Consider the following 13,716-nt stretch of genomic DNA (forward strand, 5'->3'; position numbering starts at 1 on the left):
CTCAGTGTGGTACGGCAATTGTCCCATATCGGACCGCAAAGCACTCCAGCGTGTGGTGAAAACTGCCCAGCAGATTATTGGCACCCAATTGCCCACCATTGAGAACATCTACCATAAATGCTGCCTGGGAAGGTGAAAAACATTATCAAGGATGCATCTCACCCTAACTACAGACTTTTTACTCTCCTCCCATCCGGTAGGCGCTACAGGAGCCTCCGCTCCCGCACTAGCAGGCACAGGAAGAGCTTCTTCCCTGAGGCTGTGACACTGCTGAACCTCTCATCACAGCGCTAAGCAGTATTGCACCCATATTGTACTTATATATCTGTGTGCTCTAGCACTTACTTTTTATTCGCAGTAATTTTATAAATAACACTATTCTTTGCATTTCTGGTCAGATGCTAACTGCATTTCTTTGGCTTTGTATCTGTACTTGACACAGTGACAATAAAGTTGAATCTAATCTAATCTAACCCAATTGTATAGTGGTGTATTTAGATCAAGAAGTAGGAGTTTGTTCATCAAAGTCTATCGGACAATGGTATTGAATGCCAAACTGAAATCCAGAAACAGCATTCTGACGTAAGTGTCCGTATTTTCAGCACCAGGTGCATGACAGATGCTCCAACATCTGTCATAGAGTGTCTCTGTTGGTAAGTATATTGGTGAGCGTTCATTATGGTAGGAATGGAGTCTTTGAAGTGTGCCATTATCAGCTGTTCAAATCACTGTTGATGTAAATTGGAGCACGTGCATCACTCCCCTTCCTGAAGTTAATGCCCTATGAACGTGACTTTGTATTTTCACTCTCTGGCAATATGAGCTTCATTCAGGTGCTCCAGTTTCCACTCACATCCCACAATCATGCAGGTCGGTAGGTTAATATGCCACTGTTAATTATTTCTAAAGTGCAGGTAAGTTGTAGTACCTGGGAGAATTTGATGCACTTCTTGTGTTCTTGAACCCTTAATTCCATCTGTTTCATTATTGTTACTTTATCTTTTTGCATTGCCTCAGTTTGCATTACTATACTTTGTACTGTTTTGCTGTTTTTGTGTCAATCAGCATATTTATGTTACTGTGTACACTGTTTACTCTACAAGCTGTACATGAGCAAGGCATTTCATTGCATTGTGGTGTATAGGACAATATACTCATCCGATCAGAATATAGGGAGAATAAAATAGGAATGGTTAGCATGGTCTTAGTTTGCAAAACATCAGCTTTCGTTCAGTATTACTCTTCCGATTCCATGACTTGAAGTTCACACTCAGACCAGGCGATCAAACTTATTCAAAAGCCTGGAATTTCCTCATTGTCACCATCCTGTTCCTCCTACAGTAGGAAGCAAAATGTTTGCTTCCTGCCCCTTTGAGTTCATAATGATGGAGACATTGGCATGAAATGAATATGAAATGGAAGTTAATTTCAGGACTACACAAAGACTCATATGGAGCCCTTGGAAGGACAATTCAGGTTCAACTGTTTGGGATCAGCAAGAAAGCAATAGTGCCTAACTCTCAACTAATTTTACTGCATATCTTCTTATTAATTTTATTTAACTTTTACAAAGTAATTATTAATCAAGTACATTCAGTATATAAAGGATAATATGATAAGATGCAATTCAACAATAGCATCAATTTATTACAGCACCTTTAATGTTGGAAAATATCTCAGGTTTGTAAAAGATTAATTCCAAGTCTGGAGCTGCACCAATGACAGCACAGCTTAATGTTGACAAAAATGTTTTTTCCTATAATTTATTTACAATTTTCAATAAAGTACAGGAGAAGGTGCTGGAAGGGTTATTCGGAGTTGCTACTTTTATTTTCTCAAGGGAAGGCATTTTGGGATGGGCAATAAATGCTGGCCTATTTAGAATTAAATTTATATGCTGTTGCTGCCATTGCGGAATTTAAACTAAAGCTACTGGATTATTTATCCAGTATATAACATTTGCCGCATCACTGAAAGATCAGTAGTCATATGTAGTTGTACTGAGGAATCAAAATGAGAGCAAGACTCAAAAATTACAAAAGTTGTGAGGCTAGAAACCAGGTTGGACATGTGATTACCACAGCCACAAACCCAATTTATGTTCAAGTACCTTACCCATCACTCCTGTCAAAGAGTATAAAGACAAAACAATGCCACTCAGATAAAGAAACAAGGAAAGGTTAAGAAAGGGTTAGAAGGATATGGGCCAAATGCTGGCACTGGGACTGACTCAGGTGGGCACATTGCTTGGCATGGGCAATTTGAGCTAAAGGTCTTGTTTCCATGCAATATTGCCCTATGTTTCTAAGAAACAGTGGAAGGAAATTTAACTTGGGAAACAAAAGGAGAAAGGGAAGTAGACATGCAAAAGCATTAACAAGAAGAATGCCATATTCACCCAGCTCTTGTATTTAATTGCAATACATATCAAACCTCATTTAAAACAAAACTATCATCCTCGTGCACTCATGCCATCAGAGTTATGGAGTTATCGACAAGTTTTATACATCACCCACTTTTTTTGTTGTCATCGGCAAAGTTACTAATCAAGCCACTACATTCTCACCAAGTTGTTTGTGTGTATATATATAAAACAAATGACAGAGGACTCAGCAGCCTTCCCTGTATCACACTACAGATCATAGCAATCAATCTGAGAAACAACCTTCCACTATCATGATGAAACAGATGTTCTAACAACAGCAGAAGTGTCTAGACAAGCACGTAAATCACTGTGGTATTGAAGGCTACAGGCTACAGGAAGTTGAGAACTATATGGATAGATACCAACTGGTCAGTGTGGAGCGGGTGGGCTGATTATAAATTACTATAATTTGCACATTACCCATCCAGATGGAGATGTAATGTAAAGATTTTTACTCCTCATGTACATGAAGGATGTAAGTAATAAAGTCAATTCAATTCAATTCATTCAGTGACATATCACTCTAATTCTTTAATAGATCACAGCTGAAATGGCTAGTACATGGGGGTGTAACCTTAGGGTGATTGGGAGGAAGTATAGGAGGGATATTAGAGGAAAGTTTTTTTTACACAGAGAATGGTGGGTGTGTGGAATGCACTACTGGGTGTGGTTGTGGAGTCAGATATATTTGGGACATTAAGTGATTCTAGATAGGCACATGGATGAGAGAAATATGGAGAGTTATGTGAGGGGGAAGGGTTAGATTGTTTTAGAGTAAGTGAAAGCGTTGGCACAGTATCATGGGCTGAAGGGTCTTTACTGCGCGGTACTTATTTGTAACAGAGGAACAAATCATAAAGCATCTACACAAATGGGGAATTCAGGGGGCTTGAACTTCAATCCCCACGTTTGGCGGGGTCGGAGTTTGTCTCCCCTAGACTTACATAGCTGACCGGACCAGACTGTTACATAATAAATGCAGGAGAGTAAACCTTGGACAGAATAAAACTCACTGAGAAACATACATTAAGTTATGACAAGCTTTGGTCTACATGCAATTGAGCAAAGAGCTATGAAGCAAATCATTTTCCGGATAATTAATTATAGAAAGTGGCTTCATACCATTACTATTTTTCCAACAGTCCATCAGCATGGGAAGGAGATAATCAGGGAGAAGTCCATAGCTTTCAAACATCCTTGGTTACCCTTGGTTTCTTCATTATGTTTCAGTTGCTCATGTATATATTCCCTGGATGAGATGGTTCTTACCAGTAAGTAAACTGGAATTTACTATTCCTCTTTCAGCAAGATCCTTATGAAACAGACACTATGGCCTGTGTTCCCATCTGTTATAACCTTTAACCTAATTTGAAGTAAGGCCTTTGGAAAATATATTCCTCATATACTTAACATTTTTAATTCCTTGAGGAAGCTGTACTTCAGAATTAAATCTTGCTAAAATTGAATGCTATTTTTTCCAAAAAGTAATGTAAAGGAACCAGATCAAATGTGCAGTTGAATCAAGATGAACTGATTGATGTCTTCTGTGGCAGTGAGATGAATCCTGAAGAACTTGTTCCTTAGCATTCATCCAAAATTGGCTCCTTTTTTATTCAGCTTGGCATTTACCAGACTGCATTAATTTGTCTGCATAATCTATATTATTGGTTATTTTTTCTCTCCCTGTCTGATCCTCACAGGTAAGTTACTATGAAGCAGTATGATTATCGGTTTGAAATACATGACTGACACAAGAATATATTTTATTTATTGGTCTTATTAATGATACTGATGTATTCATCCAGATGGTGCAAGGTTCCCCACAGGCTATGACTTGCACCAACCTAATCCTTTTAAGTTCACCGGCACAAGGGAAGGAAGCCTGAGCAGCCAGCAATGTGGTGTTAATAAAAGTCTCCTGACAAATTTATTTGTGAGGCAAGCTAAGCAGCTTAAGGGCCTGTGTTGAAATCAGGTCTATCACTGTTAGTTATGCAAATTTTAAAGTAAATCATGTTTTGAAAACATTTAAATCCCATACATTTTCTTGATTTTTTAAAGTTCTACTCTTATGGATGGGGTTATCTCTAACAAGATCAGGTTTTCATACTCAAACTAATTATATCTTAAGAAGGTGGATATGACCATGGGGCAGAGTTGCACAGCTAGTGAGCCATTGCCTCACGTTGCTGGAATTCAGTCCTCACCTCAGGTACTGTCTGTGTGGAACACATATGAGAGCACAAACCTTCTCCAAGTGCTCTTGTTTCTTTCCACATCCCAAATCCTTACAGGTGGGTAGGTTGATGAACCATGGAATAAATTGTCTGTACGGTGGAAGGAAGTAGTAGAATTTATGGGGACGATGAGAATATAAAAATCAAATTAAACCCTAATGCGATCTCAGATTATATTTCCCTCAACTTTTGTGCACTTTTATTTTGTCAAAGTTAGCTATAATTTATATTAGGGCAAGTTTATGCTAACTTGCATTTGTAATATATTGTATTGCTGCAGCAAAAGCTAGTTTTGATAGTATTTATACCTTGTTATGTACTATATAACAATAGTTGATGGTAGGTGTATTTCCAAACTATAATTTCTATTTGAGTCTATGACTCTGCAACTAAGTGGCCTGTTAGGATATTTCAAGAATTAGCACATTGCTTTGTGTCTGGAGAACATGACCAACATCCTTTCAAAAAAGGTATTGGTTGATGAGACTCTAAAGTGACAAGAGCGAGGTCCATCAATCCTAAAGAAAAGTCACAACCCAAAATATCAACTGCTTACTCTTTTCCATAATTGCTGCCTGACCTGCTGAGTTCCTCCAGCATTTTGTGTGCATTGTTTTGGATTTCCAGCATCTGCAGATTTTCTTGTGTTTGAGAAGTTTCAAACTTCAAAATTCAAAGTAAATTGATTATCAAAGTACATGGATATCACTAATTCATTTTCTTGCAGGCAATTAAAGTGTAATAGAATCAACAAGAAACTCCACATAAACACTGACAAGCAACAAATATGCAAAAGACTCCTGTGAAAATACAAAAAGAAACAAATAATGATAAATAAATATTTCTGAGAACACAAGTTGCAGAAAGCATGAAAATGAGTCCATAGGTTGTGTTCATTGATCAGGTAGCATATTGATGTAATCCATTCATGTTCTTATGTATAACCCATAATGAATTACTTAAACAAACAAGGAATACTTAATCAAACTATATATATTTACAATATTATCAAATATTGCATAAATATTAAATACAATACTTAACAATGAAAACCAACTCAATATGGAATGCATTTCAACTGAAATAAGTAACATATTGCTCTATATATACACACTACATATATACACAGCACACTATAAAAATAACTAATATATGGGCATCCACAGCATAGTAAATTTTAATTTGCCCAGTCAAATAAGGTTTCATCACTGTGGAGGATTTCTTACTGTGAAATAAAGTCTTTCCTGAGAAGGGTGGGGCAGGGTCAGTCTGCTTGACTTTGTGGCTGTGAAACAATCTCAGTGTCAGGACACTGAAGCAGGGACCCAATTGCAGACCAAGTACTATGTGCACTGTGATATTTACTGAGTAGCAAATCCCTGGGGGGCAGGGGGGCAGGGGAGGCAACAAAGTTGGCATCAAAATTCAGGCAGAGATCAAAACATCAGAAGAAATCCAAAAATCAGAATCAGGAAACAGGCAGAATCAATATTCAGACAGACAGAACACAGATACAAATGCTAGCCAGGCTCAGGAACATTCATTGGCACAATCTAACCACAGACAGGTGAAAACACAGGACTGAAATACACTGAGCAATAAACAGAGAGGCAGATGATAGGTGGAGCACAATGAGACACAGGTGGCAGCAGTACAGATAATAATGGGAAGCAGATGAGAGACAGAGTACTCAGTAATACAGGAGCCGAAGTAGAGCAGGAGTGGGGACAGGAGCACATGGCAATACAAAACCACAGACTGACAGCTAGGGGGAAACACACAAAAAGACAGAGTTCAACTGGAGGTATTGACACTTACGTTCTGGGACCTCATCTGTGCTGGTTGTAGTGGTTGACTCTGGGACTGAGAGCTCTAGTCATCTTTCTTCTCTAACAATTGACTCTACCCTCCTCAGCTGATCAATGTGTTGTCTCCAGAAGACATCAGACACAATTTCTATGTGTTGGAGAGTTGTCCAGTTCTGTCCTTAGTTTTTCCAAGTAACTACTTTTGATCACCTCTGTAGTCCCTCACTGGACTGCTGTCCAGGAGTGAAACATCAAACCTCCTTGTTTGAGGAACCTTCAATTTGTCTCAGCTGTTTGTCCCGCATACTCTTCTGAGATTAGGCTTCAGGAGATCTAAGCATGAATGCAAGGAAAGACCCAAGGACAGCATGGATGGTGAGTTGCTCTTTGTGGAGTGCACTACATTGTAATATGCAAGAAGGAAGAAGGTAATTTCTTCGGCAGTTGAACAGGGCACGACTGCGCAAGCGCATGAAAGTCATCACGTGAGGCAGCAAGAGAGTTTAAAAAACCAAGCAGATTAACGGAGCGGGCGACGTAGTAGCAGGCGACAGAGTAGTGGGAGACAGAGTAGGAAGACTTTGGCTCGAGAGGCTTCAGCGAGCGGAGGCTGAGGACGAGCTTGTTCCCAATGAGGTAAAGCCGGGTAAGTTCCTTTAATTACTCTAATTAATTTAGGAGTAGATAATTGAGGCAGCAGTTAAGGCAGTCCAGTGCTCCGTTTGCAGTATGTGGGAAGTCAGGGTGAGCACAATTGTCCCTGATGACTACACCTGTAAAAGGTGCATCCAGCTGCAGCTCCTGACAAACCGAGTTAGGGAGCTGGAGCTGGAGCTGGATGAACTTTGGATCATTTGTGAGGCAGAGACAGAAATAAACAGGAGTTACAGGGAGATCATCACCCCTAAAATTCAGGAAGCAGGTAACTGGGTGACAGTCAGGAGAGAGAAGGGGAATAGACAGAAAGAGCAGAGCACCCCTGTGCCGTTCCCTTCAACAATAAGTATACTGTTTTGGACACTGTTAGTGGGATGATCTACCAGGGACAAGTTGCAGTGGTCGCATCTCTGGCACCGAGAATGGACCCTCATCTCAGAAGGGAAGGAGGGAAAAGGGGAGAGCAGTAGTGATAGGGGATTCGATAGTTATGGGGGACAGATAAGAGGGTCTGTGGAAGAGATCGAGAATCCCGGACCAACAGTGCCAGGGTCCACGATATCTCGGATTGAGTTCTCGCAATTCTCAAGAGGGAGGGTGAGCAGCCGGATGTCGTGGTCCATGTAGGGACAAATGACGTGGGTAGGAAGAGTGAGGAGGTCTTGAAAGGTGAGTTTAGGGAGTTAGGCACCAAATTAAAGGACAGGACCTCCAGGATAGCAATCTCAGGGTTGCTACCAGTGCCACATGCAGGCGGGTTTAGAAATAGTGAGATAGAGCAGATCAACAGATGGCTGAAGACATAGTGCAGGAGGGAGGGCTTCAGATTTATAGATAATTGGGCAGTTTTCCAAGGAAGGTGGGAACTGTTCCGGTGGGATGGTTTACATCTGAACTGCAGGGGCACAAATATTCCTGCAGGTAGGTTTGCTAGAGAGGCTCCAGTGGATTTAAACTAGATACAAGGGGGGAGGGGAACAAGAGTGTAGGGGAGAAGGAAGAAAAAGAAGATTGTAAAGTTGTTTTCACCATTAGTGATAAACAGAGAGTAGGAGGTGGAGAATTTCTTAAATGCATTCATTTTAGTGCTAGGAGCATTGTAAGAAAGGTGGATGAGCTTAGAGTATGGATAGATACCTGGACATATGATGTTGCAGCTATTAGTGAAACATGGTTAAAGGAGGGGTGTGATTGGTAACTAAATATTCCTGGATTTCATTGCAGCAGGTGTGATAGAATCGGAGGGACAAGAGGGGGAGGTGTTGCATTGCTTTTCAGAGAAAATATTATAGTGGTGCTCTGGCAGGATAGATTAGAGGGCTTGTCTAGGGAGGTTATTTGGGTGGAATTGAGGAATAGGAAAGGTGTAGTAACACTTATCGGGGTGTATTATAGACCACCTAATGGGGAGAGAGAATTGGAGGAGCAAATTTGTAAGGAGATAGCAGATATTTGTAGTAAGCACGAGGTTGTGATTGTGGGAGATTAAAATTTTCCACACATAGACTGGGAAGCCCATACTGTAAAAGGGGTGGATGGTTTGGAGTTTGTAAAATGTGTGCAGGATAGTTTTTTGCAGCAATACATAGAGGTACCAACTAGAGAAGGGGCAGTGTTGGATCTCCTGTTAGGAAATGAGATAGGTCAGGTGATGGACGTATGTGTTGGGGAGCACTTCGGGTCCAGTGGTCACAATGCCATTAGTTTCAATATAATTTTGGAGAAGGATAGGTCTGGATACAGGGTTTAGATTTTTGATTGGACAAATGCTAACTTTGAGGAAATGCGAAAGGATTTAGAAGGAATAGATTGGGACAATTTGTTTTATGGGAAGGGTGTAATAGAGAAATGGAGGTCATTTAAAGGTGAAATTTTGAGGGTACAGAATCTTTATATTCCTGTTAGGTTGAAAGGAAAGGTTAAAAGTTTGAGAGAGCCATGGTTTTCAAGGGATATTAGAAACTTTGTTCGGAAAAAGAAAGATATCGACAATAAATATAGGCAGCTTGGAGTAAATGAGGTGCTCGAGGAATATAAAGAATGTAAAAAGAATCTTAAGAAAGAAATTAGAAAAGCTAAAAGAAGATATGAGGTTGCTTTGGCAAGTAAGGTGAAAATAAATCCAAAGGGATAAAGCAAAAGGATAGTGAGGGATAAAATTATTCCCTTAGAGAATCAGAGTGGACAGCTATGTGTGGAGCCAAAAGAGGTGGGGGAAGTTTTGAACAATTTCTTTTCTTTGATATTCACTAAGGAGAAGGATATTGAATTGTGTAAGGTAAGGGAAACAAGTAGGGAAGTTATGGAAACTATGAAGATTAAAGAACAGGAAGTACTGGCACTTTTAAAGAATATAAAAATTGATAAGTCTCTGAGTCCTGACAGGATATTCCCTAGGACCTTGAGGGAAGTTAGAGTCGAAATAGCAGGGGCTCTGACAGAAATATTTCAAATGGCATTAGAAACGAGGATGGTGCCGGAGGACTGGCGTATCGCTCATGTTGTTTCATTGTTTAAAAAGGGTTCTAAGAGTAAACCTAGCAATTATCGGCCTGTAAGTGTGACGTCAGTGGTGTTTAAATTAATGGAAGGTATTCTTAAAGAAGGTATATATAATTACCTGGATAAACAGGGTCTAATTAGGAACAGCAACATGGATTTGTGTGCGAAGGTCATGTTGGACAAATCTTACTGAATTTTTTTGAAGAGGTTACTAGGAAAGTTGACGAGGGTAAAGCAGTGGATGTTGTCTATATGGACTTCAGTAAGGCCTTTGACAAGGTTCCACACAGAAGGTTAGTTAGGAAGGTTCAATCATTAGGTATTAATATTGAAGTAGTAAAATGGATTCAACAGTGGCTGGATGGGAGTCGCCAGAGAGTAGTGGTGGATAACTGTTTGTCAGGTTGGAGGCCGGTGACTAGTGGTGTGTCTCAGGGATCTGTACTGGGTCCAATGTTATTTGTCATATACATTAATGATCTAGATGATGGGGTGGTAAATTGGATTAGCAAGTATGCAGATGATACTAAGATAGGTGGCATTGTGGATGATGAAGCAGGATTTCAAAGCTTGCAGAGAGATTTATGCCAATTAGAAGAGTGGGTTGAAAGATAGCAGATGGAGTTTAATGTTGATAAGTGTGAGGTGCTACATTTTGGTAGGACTAATCAAAATAGGACATACATGGTAAATGGTAGGGTAGTGAAGAATGCAGTAGAACAGAGGGATCTAGGAATAATGGTGCATAGTTCCCTGAAGGTGGAATCTCATGTGGATAGGGTGGTGAAGAAAGCTTTTGGTATGCTGGCCTTCATAAATCAGAGCATTGAGTATAGGAGTTGGGATGTAATGTTAAAATTGTATAAGGCATTGGTGAAGCCAAATTTGGAGTATTGTGTACAGTTCTGGTCACCGAATTATAGGAAAGATGTCAACAATATAGAGAGAGTACAGAGAAGATTTACTAGAATGTTACCTGGGTTTCAGCACCTGAGTTACAGAGAAAGGTTGAACAAGTTAGGTCTTTATTCTTTGGAGCGTAGAAGGTTGAGGAAGGACTTGATAGAGGTATTTAAAATTATGAGGGGGATAGATAAAGTTGACGTGGATAGGCTTTTTCCATTGAGAGTGGGGGAGATTCAAACAAGAGGACTTGAGTTGAGAGTTAGGGGGCAAAAGTTTAGGGTAACACGAGTGGGAATTTCTTTACTCAGAAAGTGGTGGCTGTGTGGAACAAACTTCCTGTAGAAGTGATAGAGGCAGGTTCAATATTGTCATTTAAAGAAAAATTGGATAGGTATATGGACAGAAAAGGAATGGAGGGTTACGGGCTGAGTGTAGGTCAGTGGGACTAGGTGAGAATAAGTGTTTGGCATGGACTAGAAGGGCCAAGATGGCCTGTTTCTGTGCTGTAATTGTTATATATGGTTATAAGGAAATTGACGAGTTTCTGATTTAGTGACAGTGCAGTTCTGCTATCATTGCTTGTAGTGCATTCTTTAGACTTTGGATAAACCTTTCTGCCAAAGCATTTGTAGCTGGGTATTACAGAGCAGATATAATGACATCCCATTCATTTTCAGGAATGACTGAAACTGTTCTGCAACAAACTGTGTTCCACTACAACTGTTTAAGTGTTCTGGAACACCCGTCTTTGAGAAGGGGTTTATCAACACATTAACAGTGTCTGATCCTCTAGAGGAAGCTATTGGGAACAGTTCTGGCCATTTTATATCTGCATCCGCTACTACCAAGAAATTTGTGCCCATGAACGCTCCGGCAAAATCTACATGTATCCTCTGCCGAGGCAATGCAGGCCATTCCCAGGGATGGAGAGGTGCTGCTCTTGCTATCTTCTGGATGTGTTTGTATTCCGAACAGTGCTTGGCAAGCTGCTCAATCTGCTGAACTATCCCAGGACAACCAACAAAACTTCGAGCCAACACTTTCATTTGACCACACCTAGGTGACTGTCATGTACTGTATTTAATTCCACCAGCACTTTAGCTCTCAGCTTGGATGGTGCAGCAAAGGTTTCAAAGGTATATTTAATGTCAGAGAAATGCATGCAATATACATATTTTTTCTTCGCAACCATCCACGAAAATAGAGGAGTGCCCCCAAAGAATGAATAACAGTTAAATTTTAGAACCCCAAAGCCACCCCCAGCTCCTCCCTCCCACACATAAGTAGCAGCAAAGCAACAATCCCCTCCCTTCCCCACCAGCAAAAAAAAAGCATCAGCACCCACCACCAAGCACTCAAGCATGCAGCAAAGCAACAGCAAAGACACAGACTTGCAGTCTACTCATGCACCCAGTATTTGACATACCATAGGCTCTCTCTCTCCCTAATAAGGGAGAAAGAGATGTCTCCATTTCACAGCGAGGGGGGGACATAACAAACAACTCGCTGATTTATGATGTTAAAATTCCATTGTGTCGCTTTTTCTGAGCTCTGTGCCCAAAGAACAACTCATAAACTTTACATATGGCAACCTCTGTCAAGGGCAAATTCATCCTGACACCGGTAGAAATGGGGACACTGGAATTTCTGCTGCATTTTCCAGCCATTTTGGGTGGCCATGTAGACCTGAGAGAGTGTGGATCATTTTCTGGTTTCCCTTTGGATCATCTCTGCCATAATAGGGAGACTTTTGATTTGCATTAAGGAGAATGTAGCAAGAGGAACATCCTCTTTTGTAACTCTTTCAAGTAATTCATTTCTCAAGGGAAATCCATCAGCATTTACATGATTATCTGTCTGCTTGAAATCAATCTTGTAATTGTATACTCTTGTAGTTGTAATAGAGCCCATATCTTCATTTGGACTGCTGCTGTTAGTGGAACACCCTTCTCTGGATTGGAAATGGAAACTATTGGTTGATGATCAGTAACAAGAGTAAAACCCACTCAGATTCAGGTTCTGGTTGAAATATTGTACACCCCAAACCAGACTCATGGCCTCTCTGTCAATCAGTGTGTAATTGTTCTTTGCAGTGGTATGAGAAAGGCTATGAGGTGTTCAATTCCATCACCGATAACATATGACATGACTGCACCTAAATCTTAAAGGAGGTGTCACAGACAAACTGCACTGGATGATGTTGATCATAATGTGTGGGTTCAGTGTCTGACCTCACCATTTTCTTTACCTTTTGGAAAGTCACATCACACTGCTTTGTCCATTGCCACTTCTTCTCGATCTTGTAGTAATGAGTTGAAGGGGTGGAGTACAGTAGCCAGGTTTGGCAGGATCCTGTAGTAATAATTGACAACTCCTAAAAAGGGCCAGAACAGTGACACATCCTTTGACCGTGGGGCTTTCACCACTGCTTGAATTTTCACAGCACACTTGTGTAATTCTCATGCATCAATTCTGTCACCACAGTATGTGATGCTTGGTTTAAAGTATTCACACTTAATGCATCTTTATCCGAGCCCATAATCTTCTACTCTTTTTAACACTGTCTTGTGGCAGTGATTTTTGTAGTTGTGCTCAATGGTGGGGAGGGCTTTCCTGTGATGAACTGGACTGTATCCACTGCTTTTTGTAGGCTTTTCCATTCTTGGGCTTTGTGTTTCCATACCAGGCTATGGTACAACCAGTCAGGATACTCTCCACTTTGTATCTATTTCAAGGCCATTGGAGACACTTTTATTTAAATTCCAATTTTACTTTATTATCTAGTATACTACTAAAACTCTCATGCTCTGTCTGTCTGTTTGCCTGTTTGTGACCTTCAATTAGCACAAACTGTGCATTACAGCGGCACTTTTTTTGGCTAAATCAAATTCAATTGCGCTAATTTACAGAATGCAGCAAAGTTCAGGATTATATATTCGTATAAAACTACTCATTCACCAAAAATCAACAGGCTTCCTTTCACCCGAGACCCGATCAGCCATCATGGGAAATAGGGACTCCACAGCCCGACGCATGCACACGGCCAGCCTCAACAGCAACACTTACGGGAGCAAAAGGGCAGGGCAGCTCTATTTCTAGGGCACAAAATACTCTGCAGATGCTGGGGTCAACGCAACACTCACAACACGCTGGAGGAATTCAGCAAGTCGAGCAGCATCCG

This window comes from Mobula birostris, chromosome 2 (assembly GCF_030028105.1).
Source record: "Mobula birostris isolate sMobBir1 chromosome 2, sMobBir1.hap1, whole genome shotgun sequence".
NCBI lineage: Eukaryota > Metazoa > Chordata > Chondrichthyes > Myliobatiformes > Myliobatidae > Mobula > Mobula birostris.